The 11,864-nt window shown below is 52.0% G+C and overlaps 1 long non-coding RNA gene across 1 annotated transcript; it reads left to right on the forward strand.

Annotated features, from left to right (window-relative positions):
* The first annotated feature begins 47 nt into the window (after positions 1–47).
* Positions 48–8,601, forward strand: LOC308065226. Its single transcript, XR_013928710.1, has 2 exons — positions 48–7,325; positions 7,410–8,601. It is a non-coding gene; the product is annotated as an uncharacterized lncRNA (long non-coding RNA).
* Positions 8,602–11,864: the final 3,263 nt, after the last annotated feature.

An 11,864-nucleotide genomic window follows, 5' to 3' on the forward strand; every position in this document is an offset into this window, starting at 1 on the left:
CTCATGCTTTGCCTCAGCTGGCAAACCTGGATTAGCTCCTGGAAGATGTAGCCCACTCCCATCTGTCGCCTGTATTGCAGGATGGGGGATATTGCTTCCTGCAGGCGCTGAGTCAGTCTTAGTGCCCGAGCATCCCAGACCTAGAGCCTGCCCTACGCTAGCCACGCTGCTTTGCCACCGAGCCAGCTGCCACCTCTGCGGCTGGCCACCTTTGCTGCTAGCCACCCGTGGCTGACAACGGGCCACAGGCTGCACCTCCGCTGCACATTCCCTAAGGTCGGGGCCTGGCGCGGGCTCGCTCGCAGGGTGGGCAGCACCGGCCTCAGCCCGGTCCCGCTGCGAGAGGCTGGGCTGTGCCCACGGCCGGGCACATGCCCACCGGGGCTGAGCTGAGACTGGTGCCTGTCTGGAAGCTGGCTGTGTGGCTGAAACCGCAGCAAGCACAGCTATAGCACTGATTTCTCTGGCTGCTTTGTCCTGAGGGGTAATTAGTAAGTGGGGCGATCAAGATGGAGGTTTTGCACACATCCCTCTCCGCCCCCCCGCCCCCCCCCCCCTCACTGTTCTTTGCAGCTGAAATCTTTAATTTCCTCATTCCAGCCCTAACAATATAACTATTATCACAGCCACCTGACTCTCCAGGCTTGTGTTCCCACCCCTTTCATCATCTCTCCTGCCTGTCCCTGGAACTCGGAGGCAGATGCAGCCACCTCAGACCAGTTTTTCTCAGCTGCTGCTGCTCGGCGGCCAGCGGTGGTGACGGCTCGGCCACGGCCGCAGTGCCTGTGCAGCTCGGCCAGACACTGCTGCCCACCTGGCACTTCACTGGGGCTGGCGTTAGGGCAGCCCAGTTCATATTTGCCCCCATTTTGACGCTCCTGGTGCAATTCTCTGGGTGTCCCTGCTCAGTTGGTCCACCTCGGTGGTTTCATGTTGCTTCTCTGGTGATGGTGATCACCCTTTCCTGGGGTATCAGCCCAGAGCTGTGCACTCCAAAAGGGAATCCACAGGGAATTAAGCCCTTAAGAAGATAAGTTAATCTATAAATCCCATTTCTTTTACGGGTAAGCCCAGATTTCATAGCCAAACGGCTTGAGGGAACACTTCCCACCACGCCCTTCCCAAAAAGCAGAGCAGAAGGCATCCCTCCCCTTTCCCATCTCCTTTTTAATTGTTCAGACATGTTCAATCCATTCCTCAGCTTGAGAGGTTCTTTGTCTTCCCTCCCAAGATCTCAGGCTAGCAGTGGTGTGGAGCTCTGGAACAGTCCCATGAGGCAAAGGACCTACTTTTTTTTCAAGATGTAGCTTGAGAAATTCAAGTTGAGGATTAGGTGATAGAAGTTTTTTGGCATTGTCTGGGTTTTTATGATGAATGTGAGGTTTGTCCCCTGCAGGGCCTGGAATGTCTGTATTTTTTTTTTTTCTTTTCTCCTTTCTTTTAGGCAGAAGACGTTGGCCAACAAAACATGAATCTTAGTCAAGCCATGTGACTGCTTCTGATGATACCGAGAAGAGCGAGATTTCTTCATTATAGTCAGTGTCCCGTTCTGCCACCTCTTCTTTTAACTCTGTATCAAGACTGCAGCTGTTTCAGATGCATCTCACCTACCAAGAAGTTTATACTCCTGAGTAAATTTTGGGGTCAGGACAGGGTTTTCCTCAAGTAAGACACATGGGGTTTCTGGGGTTTTTTTTAAAGAAATAAACTTCTATAGGTTGAAGAATAGTCCCCTTCCCAGAGCCCAGGGCCTTTTGTCTTCCAAATCCCCTGCCAGTAAAGGATCCCAAAGAATTTGCAGCATAGAGGCTGCGTATGTTTATCAGCGGAGGCAACTGATCTTTCATACTGACTTAAGATGTTGATGGTATTTCATGGGAGGGCAGGTCAGTGAGACTGGTTTAGGTATGTACAACAGTATAAAAGAACAGAAAATCAGCAATTCATAAATAAATCAATGCTAAACAAACCCATGGCTTCAGAAGCATTTGAAAAAAAAGGAAAATGGTAAAATAGTACCATTGAAAACAGGAGAAGGAGCTGGATGGAAAGAACAGTAATGAATGAACTCCGAAAGAGAGGAAACTGCTCTCCTTCCGCACAAACCTCGGCAGGCTGTGGTGGGAAGGCCTGCATGGCCTAGTCACTGAGATAGGTGCTGGCAAGTGATTCAGCTCCCAGAAGATGACTCATGCCGCACAGTTTGCAGCACAGGAGGCTGAAGTTAGTCCACAGCCTCTTAAAGTGATGATGTATTATTGCCTTTCCTGCCCTTCCTGTGCTGCACCGTGTTATCGTTGCCCAACCTACGGGACCTCCCCATGGCTGTCCACCAGCATTGCCCAGTGCTGCCCTGCTTCCCTGACACCCACCATGTGTCAATGCTACTGTCCCATACGATCCTGTGCCCCTGCTCTCCACTGCCTTCCCTAACCCCTCCTGCCACCTCTTGTAATGCCACATCACCACGCCAGCTGTGCCTGCTGGGGCAACGCTGCAGTTCCCTCTTCTCACTCCTCCTCTCAATGTGATGTCCCAAGGCTCAGGGTCATCATCCTGCTTTCCCACCTGCTGTCTTCAGCACTGCTGACACCCTGTCCTCTACCTCTTCTTGGTTTTGAACCACTTTCCATTCTGCTTTGGCAGCCTTTGTTGTCTTGACCTGTTGCCCAGCATCAATGGCCTATACCAACACCTACCACAGCTGTGGTATTCTCCCTGTCCAAAAGTGACACCCCTTTTATATTTTCATCTTTATCACCTGAGTTTACTCTCTGTCACCCTCTGCCATCCTTCCTAACCAGGCATGCTCATGAAAAGTGGGGTGGAAACCTTTCCTGTGGGATACAGAAGCCATTGTTCAGTGGGATAAGGGCAGTCACAAAAAGCATCTATCAACAAAAGCTGAAGTTGCCTGCAGCGGGAAAAGTAAAGAAGGGTATAAACTTTTGCATATTGTGTGTAGAAAGACCGTAAGTCAGGTCAAACAAAGCTCTGAGGAACGACTAGCAAAAGGAATCCAAACTCACATTAGATCTTTCTGGAAACATGTCAGGAACCTGGCAGTGGTTCTGAAGGACGATCCGTGGGGGGACTGTGTGAGGACCCCATGGGGGAGGTAAGGCCACTGCAGACATCTCTGCACCTGTGTGAAGTGCTGAGTGGCGAGACCAAGGTGCAGAACCCATTCTTCAGCGGGGTGGGGTGCGCCAGCTGGAGCAGCGGTGGAAAAGGCTGATCACACTGACAAAGCGAACAGTAGCAGCGTGCTGGGAGCAGTGGCTTTTGTCCAAGAGTCTTAAAGGAACTGAAGGAAAAAATAGCCGAGCTGCTCCAAGCAGTGTGTAACCCGCGCTTACCACCGCCGTGGTACCTGAGGAGGGGGAAGTGATGAATGTGATGCCAGTTTGTAAAGACTCTGCGTGGGCTCAAGGGGGGAGTAGACAGCTTAATGGAAAATAAACCTGCACAGGGTGAGTAACCCACAGAAACCACATCCCATCAGGAAGCCCCTGACCTGGAAGTGTTTGAAGGCGGGAGGAGTATTAATGAGAAGTTGGACATGTTTGCCTTGTTCATCCTGAGCTCTCCCTGAGAAGGGGAGAGGAGGAGGCTGGAGGAGGAGAAGCCAGGGGGAAATCAAATGCTTGTGGTGAGGAATGAGTGAAGAGGGGGAGAGGATAAGGTAAAAACATAACCCAGAAACTTAAGAGGGGTCACAGAGCACAGCATCTGCAGCAGTACCCACTGCTTCCTGAAGGCATCTGAGGGTACCAGGTGGTGGATGATGCCCTGTGATCCTCTGCATAGAGTAGCTGCACGAGGGAATAGAAACAGGCTGTGCAATCACCAGGAAGACCCCTGCAGTCAAACATCCTCCTCCCAGAGCTGCAGGGGGACACTTTGGTCAGGGGAAGGTGCTGCAAGAGGTTCTGGGACTTGTGTGGGCTTCAGACGAAGATTGCATGAATAAAAAGACGAGAGGTAAGTACAGCTGGAATCTACGAGGGTCTGGAGGAACTAGAGGGTGGCCTGACTTTGGCACACCATGATGCTTATATCCCCAGCAGGCTGTGAAACCCATCCTGTCAAGTGCCAGCCTGAGGGAGGTGTGTGTCGTGCCACCTCCCGAGGATCCGCAGGCGCTTGGATGAGAGTGCCTGGAGCATCGGAGCCAGCTGGGACCTGCAGAGTGGCTGGCTCCTGCTGTAGGACCTACCGGGTGTTGTGGTCCAGGCACTCTGGCCCAGCTGGTGGCGAGGGGCCAGCAGCAGTGACAGAGGGCTGTGTCTGTGCCAGCACCAGACATTGCTTCTACCTGGGGATGTAGGTGGGGATGGGCTTCATTCCTCTGCTGCCTCTCCTCACCAGGAACTGCTGGCAAGTCCTGCTGCTCCTGGAGGCTGGAATCAGTCCTCTCCGCTCCAGATGGGCTTTTTGAGCAGCTCAGTTAATTTTTCATTCGGAGAGGGCATCTGCCATTTTTCAGCATCTGCTCATCACTCATTGAAGGAGACGCATGGGAGCCACTGATTCTGTGTGCTGGGAGAAGCTGAATTTTCAGCTGCCCAGGGAGAATGAGTGTGTTTTGGTACTGGGCAGGAGCTGGACTGACTTAGTGTGACACATTGTGCTCTGGAGGGGAGTGTGCATCCCATGCTTTGTCGGGGACAGAAGTTAGGGGTGGCTGTAATAGAGCTGGAGGCTTTGGGAACAGAAAAGCCCCATCCTTTTCCCTTTTCTCTTTCTTCTTTATCTCTTCCCTTTTTCTTTTTTTTCTCCTTTCCCTTTTCTTCTTTCTCCTTTCTGTTTGGTTGTTTTTGGTTTGGTTTGGTTCTTTTCTTTTTGAGAGGGAGAGAATGCAGAATGTTACAGGAGCTTCACTACCCGCTGTAGCTTAGCATTGCTCATGTCAGTGAAGTCCAGAGGAAGAACAGGTCAGAGGGAGCGATCAGTGCAGCAGATTGCTGTTACCGAGACAAGCAGACGTGCAGCACTAGTGAAGACGTGGCTTTGCTCAGCATTTCATACCCTGTTAACAGTGAGCAGCCCGGGGGCAGCGTTCCTGCCAGCACTGCTAGGGAGCAAAAGCAGTCATTGTATAGCTGAGATGACACTCCCTACGAAAAGAGGTATCCAGCTGTTGGGAAGAGCTTCCTGAGGTCTGTGGGCTTCCAAGAAGCTGCAGCCACGTGGGAGTCACCGTTCTGTGTGTACACCTGGAGCACCTGCTGCTTGCTGTGCCCATCCAGCAGGGCTGTGATGGCAAACTCTTGAGACGGAGCTCACTGCTTCAAGCTTCTGTTCTGGAGGAAGTGTATGGCCAGAGAGCACGATGCTGGCCTCAACGCTTTATCCTGGCCCACCCCTGCCAAATGGGTCACCGTGATTCCCTGCAGTTCATTGACCAAGACGGGGGAGATGTGGGAGGGTTTGGTATTACGTCTGTGGGCAGTGTGGAAATTTCTGTCGCATGCTCGGCTTGAGCAGTTTACTGTCTGTCGCTGCCCGGCGGGCTAAGGGAGGGGGCTTTTAGCTGTGAATGGTCCCCGTGCATTGGCACTTCACAAGGAGTCCGCAAGAGGCTGAGGGTGGCAGGTGGGATCTGAAGCTTCTCAGCCTGAGCGGATGGTACCAAGGTGGGAACAAGCTTTATAAAGGACCACGTCCCCTGCTGCAGGGAGCTGCATCGCTGTATGCTGCCAGGCGCAGGAGAAGGACCTTTCCTGGTCCGGTCTGTGATGAACTTGGCAATTAGATGCAAGGGTGAGCACAGCTCTCAGGACTTCTGACATTTTCAGAGATGTCATTCTCAAATGTTTCAAGAGTGCCACCTCTACGGTTTAAAAAGCAATCTGTGCTAAGCCTGTCCGCACTGCGGTGGCTTGCAACGGGGCCACTTACACTGAATTCCAATGGCCTGTAGGCAGCAGCTGCACGGCTGGAGAGGGCTTCACTCAGCCCACACTGACCTTCAGGGTTGATCGAGAGTAGCCTCTCATCGCTGTCTGCCACGTTCCAGAGAAGGGCTTTGGCTGAGCGAGGTGCCTGCACGGGAGGAGCAAGTCCACAGCTGCTTTGGAAGTGCTGCAGAATGTGCAGTTATGGTACCCTGTGAGGCTGAAGCCAACACGGTTTATCTAAATACTTTACTTTGAGTTAATGCACGTTCTCTTTGAGGCACCTATCAGCCGAGCTTCAGCTATGTTCACAGAGTGCATCTAAGCCAATGCAGCCGGACTGCTGGATCTATTTTTTCAGCTTAAATTGAATGTGCAGAGGCATAATCCAACAAGGGGAACCTGTGTGGGAAAGATAGTCTTGAGCTTGGCTTTGTTTGCCAAATGGCTGCTCTCAGTGCCACCTCAGAGGTCTTGGCTCGCCCACATTCACGATGCAATGCGGCCCCAGCCCCCAGGTAACCTTCTGTTGGCTGAAGGGCAGAGAACTTAAACTTTCATCTTGATAAAATAACCTTGCATCTTGATAAAATCCGTTTTGAATGTTATGTCTTATATCAACTGCTTCTCCTAAAGGACTCGTTTAAACCATGAATATTTATTTCTGTGGACATAGCATACCTATAGCGGGCTGGTCTGCCTAGCAGCTGATCAGGTGATGACCAGATTCCTGCTTCTCAATTCACGTGGCCAGGCACCGATGCCATGTGGCACTTGGCCACGGCACATTTGACCTTGGAAGGCAGCATGGCTGTCTCCCAGGGGTGCAGAACATGTAATATTATTTATCGGCGTCTTTCTAATGCAATCAAGTTTATCTTTGATGACCTTTTAGCCTCTTTGTAGTAAGTGTCTTATGTTTAAAATCTAAGGAACATTGTTGTTAAACACAAGGTCACTTTGTTTATCAGTATTACCTTTTCTGCTTTAGGATGTATGTTTTACTCATTTTTGTGGTTTAAATTCACCTTGAGACCTTCAGGGACGCAGTAATCAGGGACCCCCGTAGCAGCTCTAGTGGGGAGCATCGGGGAGCAGGCAATCAAACAGAATGAAGTGCCACGGTATATTTCTCCTTACAAGGAACGCGGTCACCCCTGGTGTGTTTCTTCCATCTCTCTGTTATTTTTCTTTCCTTTATGTCGGTTTATGGGCCAAAAAGGCAGACAAACCACCAGCTCTCACTTTGGGTGTTACACAGGCCTTGGAGTGTCACCCAGGGTCTCTTTCGACTGATGCCACTAACCTTCCTTTTAATTTATTATTAAAGAACAGCTTGAAAAAAATAGCCTGGCCTTTACTTGAAGACCTTGAGAGACAGTCTACCACTTTCACTGACAGATGGCTAGGACAACCATCCTGCTGGTGAGTGTGTTACGCCTTATTCGACCCTGAACGTGCCTATATATGACCTGCAGCTGCTGACTCTCGCCGTGCCTTTCTGCACAGGTTACGGTGCCCCCCGTACTCTGTATTTTCTGGGGTGTGACTGAGAGGTACCTGGCCAGTAATGCCTCGGGGTGCCCCTGTAAGGTGTTTTTCTGACCTTCTGAATTGGTCCCGGCATTTTGCTCTGGACCACCTCCAAGCTTTCAAGAAAATACCCCCCCGGTGTGGGTGCCTGCGCTGCTGATGGGCATTGCAGCTTCAGGCTTTGCTGGGCTTCCAGCTCAGAGCTGGCAATCACAGGTGACAGTGACTTCTCCAGTGGTGGCCAGTGAAGTTCCTGCTCTCGGCAGCTTGTCCTGGCTGCCCAGGAGGCAGCTGTCACAGACTGATCGTTCCCGGGGGTGCCTGAAGCCAGCCGGCAGTACCGAAACCTTCCGTGAGTCCTGCTCTGCAGCACCAACCTCCTCCTGCCCTGGCACCCAGGGTCCCTTGGAGCTCCTGTCCCTGGGTCCCAGCTGGTTCCCCTGCGTGGGGCTGAGCCCACCCGCACAGCGGCCGTGGGGTCACACCGTAGGCTCGGCTGCCCGGCTCGCTGCGGGACGTGCGCGGGCAGGAGCGGCCCCTGGGACTGACTATTGACCCGTAACGCCTCAGAAATGAAGAGGAAAGGGTACAAGCCCGAAGGGCCTCCACCGGCGGCTGCGCCCTGCCCCTGGTCACTCTTCGGTGTTCCCACAGGTCGGGCAACCTGGTGGTGCTTGGGGGCCAGCAGCCCTGCAGCGGCGCGGTGGCCCTGCCTGAGGAGGGTCCGCGGCCTTGGCCAGCGCCTTGTCCTGTCCGGGCGCATCCAGCTGGCCGGGGCTGGTGCTGGCCTGAGGGGCTCCCTCCGCTTCAGCCACTGGTCTCGCCCTCGGCAAGTTTTGCCAACAGCATTTCTTACAGCTGTATCTCCTGACGCCTCTATTGAACAGCACGGCTCTGGCAGAGGCCCACACTTTCAGCAGTGATCGCTGCTTCTTGTTGGAGAAGGAACGTTTGCCATTTGTCTGTCTTCTAGTAATTAATCCATATAATGCAAATGAGGATGTATACACACATGACTATTTTTCCTTCAGAATTTACAGATTTCTTGGTTTGTTAAATCTCCACCTGTGCTTTTATCAGCAGAATGTATTATTTCGTCAAAGAATGAGGTCAGGTTTGTTTCTCACAACATTTTTTTCTTTTGAAACATACTAAATAATTAACATTGTTTTCGTTGTTGACACTTTTGTTCGCTAACTTGTAAAAACTTCACACTCTCTTACCTTACTGATTATTCCTACGGAGCCGTCTAACAGTCACTGGTGTCTCTCACCTTCTCCCTATGAACACCTGCACAAGGTGCTCTTCCCAGGTCTTGGGAATTCTCTCGGATGCCAGGATGTCTAAACACCTAACTCCATCAGGCCAGGTGCCTCCTCAGCCAAATCTTTTATCATTCTGAGATGAAAATTTTCTTGGCTACTGATCTGAAAATACTTACGCTTAAGAGATGCTGTTAAAACCCTCCTTAGTCCACAAACAGATTAGAGAGTTGTTTGCCATCCTCACATAGTATGAATACACAATTCTGTTTCTTTCTGTATACAACTATCTTCTCTGTATCAAAAAGCCTCCATCAAAGTTCTTCTCTGTCCAGAGTTTTACCTCTATCTACCCAGGAGGAGACTAGGCCATTGCCACCATTTCTTGGGTTTCAAGGTATTTTGAAAAAACTCCTTCAAAGGGCTGCCAGCACTTGCAGCAATCCAGTTTTTCCAGACAAATTATTTTGAATGCTCCTTATCACCTTGTATGCTTCATAAACTCCCAGTTTTACTGTATGCCATATACCTCCTTTACATCCACGCCTGCCTTCTGCTCCCCACCCCCCACCCCCATTGGTTATATACATGATTTTTAGTTGTTGTTTTCAAACTCCCTGTTAGGCAGGAAAAGCCTTTAATCGGTGTCTTTTTCACAACTACAGAGCCACAGGTCTTCTCCATCTTGTAAACTCGCAGCAGTGAAATTTCCACTAAAAATTTTATTGTAGCTTTCTCCTGGAGAGCCATATTTTTCTGATTTGTGATCAGTTTAACCCACGACTTTCTTTGTTTGAGGTTCCACCATTTTGAGGTATCACTTTTGCCTACATATTTGCCCAACTTCACAGTTAAAACACATATGTACATGAAGATCTTACATACACACCTGCCTCAGAGGCATTAACCAAATGTACCTGTATACACCTACAGATACATACATGTGTAAGTGTAGTATTCCTACTTACAACACGTCCACCTACAGACATCTATCCGTATACGCTCATACATGTCTAACACAAGCACTCTTCTATACACATTTAGTTTTCCCAGCAAAGAGCTGGGGCCATTGCTGCCCTGCCAAGACGCAGCTGTCCTTCCCCGTGCACCCACCTCTGAACGGTCACCCAGCCCCCTGGACAGCCCTGCCCCCCCCCCCCGACCAACAGCTCTGTTGGCATTTGGGGAGGGCTGACTCTCCTGAGCAGGGTGGCAAGAGGTGGGAGACTGCAGGTGGGTAGCACAAGGGTTTCTTCTGTTCTGAAGCCCTTAGAAGTCGCTCAGGCTTTGGTTTAGCTGAAAAGGAGAGAGGGGAAAAAAAAAAGAAGGTGCAGAAAGACCAAGGAGGTGCAAAACATCATCTCCTGCTGCCTTCCTCCAGAAATGAACCTCCAAGTCATCTGCTCCCCACCGCTCCATCCGGGATGCTGGGACATCCTGACCCCCATCACTCCTGAGCAGGGGTGCTGGACAGACGGTGATGCTCCTGGCTGCATCTCACCACAGGGGAGGTGGCTCCGCACTTCCCTACCTGCTCTTCTCCTGAGCCCAGTGAAGAGCACAACGATGGAAATGACGGCAGCAACGCAGCCCCCTGCCAGTCCTGACCCCGTGTGCTCTGCAGGGGAAGAGGAGGGTGGGTGATGTTAGGCTGGCCGGGGCAGCTGTGTGAATTGTGACAGTAAAACCAGCCCCCCCCAGCAACCCGCTGCCTGTCGGGCACAAAATGGGACATGACACGTGCGCTGAAGTCACGCAGACCCAGGGCCAGTTATACTGGCTGGACCGATGTGTTGTAACTTGTTACACTGCAGTATCACTGGCGCTTCCCTGCTGGGTCAGGAGGAGACGCAGGAGCCGTCTCCCATCAGCAAAGACAGTGAGGACCCTGGGGAAGGATTTTGGGCTGTAGTTCTCGAGAAGCATCGGTCTCCAGCAGAACATCAAGCCCAGGTGGGTGTCCAGCTCCTGGGGGCATGGCTGTTTTCTTGTGCCTGCCCAGTGGGGTCCAGCCCATGTCATACAAGCTGTTGCTCCACTTTCGGTCATAAAATCTCTTTTCCCCTGAAGGAAATGAGATACTCGCTCTCCAAAAGCTTCAGGGAGTGAAAGAAGAGCTGAGGAAGTGGAAGGGGAAGATGGAGAGGATGGATGTGAGAGGACACCAGAAGGAAAGCGTGGACAAGCAGGCAGATGTGGTGTGACTCAGAGGTTCTGGTCCCCACGGAGGGGAGGTGAGGTGGGAGGAGGTCTGGGCAGGATGAGGAACTCGCCCCTCTGCCCCTGGCACCTACCTGGTGCCATAAGGTGGGCGCTCACAGAGATGGGCTCTTTGTGAAAGACTTGGAGGTTGAAGCTGGTTTGTTGTTGTTGTTGTTTTCCCTGCAAAACCTTCTTCAACTGCAGAGCAGCCGGTGGCTCTGCTGTGGCATGAGCTGCCACCACCAGCTGCCAGGTCAGCCGTGGCTTCGTGGGAAAAACATCACAGGGGAAAAAACAAGCAGTGAGTGTGGAAAGGGACGAGCTTGGATGGTATTTTAATTACTCTGTTTTTCCCTGTTTTTCAGATACACGGAGAGAAAATGGCTCCTTCTCTGCCAGTCTGTTCCTGTCTTCACAGCCCTGCTAGCCGTGCAGTAGCCCAGCTCGCCCTCGCATGCAGGCACACTTGCAGGGAACCAGGAGAGCCCCCGGCCACGGTTATTCCAGTACAACCTCTGGCACCCAGCCCGAGGCACCCCTTGTGCTGGCCAGGCACAGGTCCTTGATGCAGAGCTACCCCTTGCATCCCAATCCCATCCTCACTCACCACTTCAGTCCTGGGAAAAGCCTCACAAAGAACGTTCATTCTTCCTTCTGAACTATGCCCGGAGCTGTCACGTGGCCAGCCACTCTGGCCAGTGCTCCTGCTGCTTCACCAGGGTCGTATCGCACACCTACCAGCACACCCTGCGTGTCCCTGCATCCCCCTTCAGTCCGGGACGCACTTATCCCTGCTCCCCCTGCCCTACCTGTTATTTCCACGCTCTTGGAGGGGCCCACATCTTCCCGCCAGCTGACGAAGCAGAGCACGAGCATGTGTGCAACTGGTGCCCCAGGCAAACGCAGCAGTATGTCTGCAGGGCTCCCCCCTCCCCCGTCCGCTGCCCGCTCCAGCGGAGCCCAAGCT

The sequence above is a fragment of the Falco punctatus genome, assembly GCF_963210335.1.
Source record: "Falco punctatus genome assembly, chromosome: 6".
NCBI lineage: Eukaryota > Metazoa > Chordata > Aves > Falconiformes > Falconidae > Falco > Falco punctatus.